The 2,921-nt window shown below is 42.1% G+C and overlaps 1 pseudogene; it reads left to right on the top strand.

Annotated features, from left to right (window-relative positions):
• Positions 1-704: 704 nt before the first annotated feature.
• Positions 705-2,590, top strand: LOC107797628 (uncharacterized; annotated as a pseudogene).
• The last annotated feature ends 331 nt before the right edge of the window (positions 2,591-2,921 follow it).

Here is a 2,921-nt window from a genome sequence, read left to right as displayed (position 1 = left end):
TGCATCTTATGTGCTACTTGTGCATTATGTTTGATTTGGTTTGTGCATGTTGACCGGTTTCTAAAATAAAATAAAAATATAAAAATATTGAGGGAAAATCAGAAAGAAGAAAATATGAGGGAGAAAATTTACCCGATTTTCGAAAATTTCAGTATTTACCCCAAAAAAAAAAGCCTGAATTTTTTTTTAAAAAAAGTGTCATCCTATTCCTGAAATTTCTACGAACTACGCGGGTCTGATTCTCACCGGATGTGAGATACGTAGGCAACCTTCATAGGGTTCGGCCCCATTTTTATAAAATAACTAAAAAAAAAATGTGTGTCTAGTATTTTTTTTTAATCAAAAAAACAAATAAGCAGACCCAGCTTCGGTTAATCCCAAATCGTTCCTGTTAGAATAGCCTTAGAACATCTTCAAAATTGTTGAAGGGTTGTTCTCGCAAGAACGGACGTGTCTGTCAATTGGGAATCACTTTTACCATAGTGCCCTTCCTCCGGCCCTAAAGCTATCCTTGAAAGTAAGAAGGGGCCATAGTTGCAAAAATAGCCACCCTTTCTTCGGTCACAATTGCAAAAATAGCCCCCATTTTCGTTGATTTTTCTTAAAATTGAGTTATTTACAAAAGATTGTTTGCAAAATGAGTGCATTGGTTCTGTCTCTTGAGACTAGTGTCAACCCTAACCTTAACCACCCACAGGTACAAAATGAGCACTGTCCAGAACACACCGTTCACAGTTGTAGATGAGGCTCCACTTCAGCTTCAGATGTGGTGGTATGATTTAGGAGAAGATGGTCAGAAATGGGTCACCAAGCACCTGGGAGCCCTCACAGATATTATGAAAATTAAACCACGGGACGATTTGATTGAGGCACTAGTGACTTTTTGGGATCCTGTTCACAATGTTTTTCGCTTCTCCGATTTTGAGCTAACTCCCACTTTAGAAGAGATAGCTGGATATTCTGGGTTTGGCAGGGATTTGAGAAACCAGGAGCTCATATTCCCGAGGGCTCTTTCTGTACACCGATTCTTTATCTTCTGAACATCAGTAAGCAAATTAGAAAGACCAACGTAGTCGAAGGGTGTTGTTCTTTCTACTTCCTGTACTCTAGGTTCGGGCAGCCAAATGGGTTTGAAATGCATGAAAAGGGCCTTAACAACAAGCAGAACAAAGACACATGGCATATTCATCGTCGCTTCGCCTTCATAATGGCATTTCTGGGAATTATGGTCTTCCCAAACAAGGAGCGGACAATTGATACCCGCATAGCCAGGGTTGTACAGGTCCTCACTACCAAAGAACATCACACTCTTGCCCCGATCATTCTATCAGACATTTATTGGGCGTTAACTTTGTGCAAGTCTGGGGCAAAATTCTTCGAAGGGTGCAATATTTTGTTACAAATGTGGTTGATTGAGCATCTCCGACATCACCCCAAGTTCATGAGCTATGGTCCGAGCAAGGATAATTTCATTGATAGTTACGAAGAAAGAGTAAAAGATTACAACTCTCCAGAAGGGGTGGAAGCCTGGATATCCCACCTAAGATCTTTAAATGCAAGTCAAATTGAGTGGACTTTGGGATGGCTCCCGCTAAGAGAGGTGATACACATGTCTGCCCTAAAAAGTCATTTGCTGTTGTTGGGTTTGAGAAGTGTCCAGCCGTATGCGCCACACAGAGTTCTAAGACAGCTAGGAAGGTACCAAGTAGTACCTAAAGATGAAGATTTGAGTGTGCAAGTTATTGAGCTACTCCCCGAAGCCCCACTCTCCGAAGCTTTAATCCAGCAAATTTGGAATGGTTGTCGCTACTTGAAAGATGATACTCAGGTGCCAGATCCTGCGAGAGGTGAGGTAGATCCGGGTTATGCTATATGGTTTGGGAAGAGGTCTCGCGTGGATGATGTGCCAGAGCCCAAAAGGCCCACAAAAAGACTGCATGTTCAAGCCTTTGATGATAAAATCCAAGAACGGTTGGCCTGGGGTGAACGGGAAAAGGGATACAAAACAACTATTCATGCCTTAGAAGAAAGGCTGAGAAACCTCAATTTTGAGAATGACTTGCAAGAACAAGAAGCCGAAGGGGAAAAGAAGAGTCTGATCCACAAAAATGAAGCCCTTCGTGCTCAACTTCAACAGATGAAGAAAGCCTATGAAGTGCCAGTGAGAAGTTGGAAAGACTAGAGAACCATTGCCAATCTGATAGAAAAAGTGCAAGATTATGATTCCTTCTTGGCAAAGACTGAAAAGTCGTTGGACAAAGCCAATGAAAAGATCGTACAGCTAAATGAGAAGGCCGAATCAAGTAAGGATCGCCAAGTAACACAATTTGAAGAAAAGAGGGCTCAATTTGAGAGAGAGAAGGCCCATTGGGTACGTTCAGAAGCTCAGCTCCATGCACAGTTGGAAGAAATGAGAAGGTACAATAGAGAATACCAGCATGCAGATTTTGATAGGGAGATGGCTCAGGCGAGACTCGAGCAGGCTAGACTTCGGGCTCAGTTGGAGTCAGCCTTAGATCGTGAAGGCCACATAAGGGAGATAGCCACCACTCGCCAGCAGCAGTTACAAGATCGAGACCAGAATTTCTAGTACTTCAAAGAGCAAGTTCATAATTTGGCTTTTTATACCGCTCAAAGTTATGTGAACTGCCAAGGGATGGATTATGAGAAGTTTTTGGAGCATGCACCTACTTTTGCCCGTCATCTTGCAGCAGAGTTAGAAAGGATGTACCGTACATTAGGGGGTCAACCAGGGCAAGCCCCACCATGAGCAGATGTTCCAGTGTTTGAAAGCCAGAAGATTGTGGAGTTGAATTATAGTCGTAGTTGTTAGAACTTTTTATGTAGTAGTTATGTTTTAGTTTGAGTCATTGTTGAATCTTTAAAATCGCTGTCTTTTAGTCTTGTCAGAGTTTGGTAAG

This window comes from Nicotiana tabacum, chromosome 4 (genome assembly GCF_000715075.1).
Source record: "Nicotiana tabacum cultivar K326 chromosome 4, ASM71507v2, whole genome shotgun sequence".
Taxonomy (NCBI): domain Eukaryota; kingdom Viridiplantae; phylum Streptophyta; class Magnoliopsida; order Solanales; family Solanaceae; genus Nicotiana; species Nicotiana tabacum.
The sequence above is the reverse complement of the archived record's forward strand: the minus strand, read 5'-3'. Positions and strand labels throughout refer to the sequence as shown.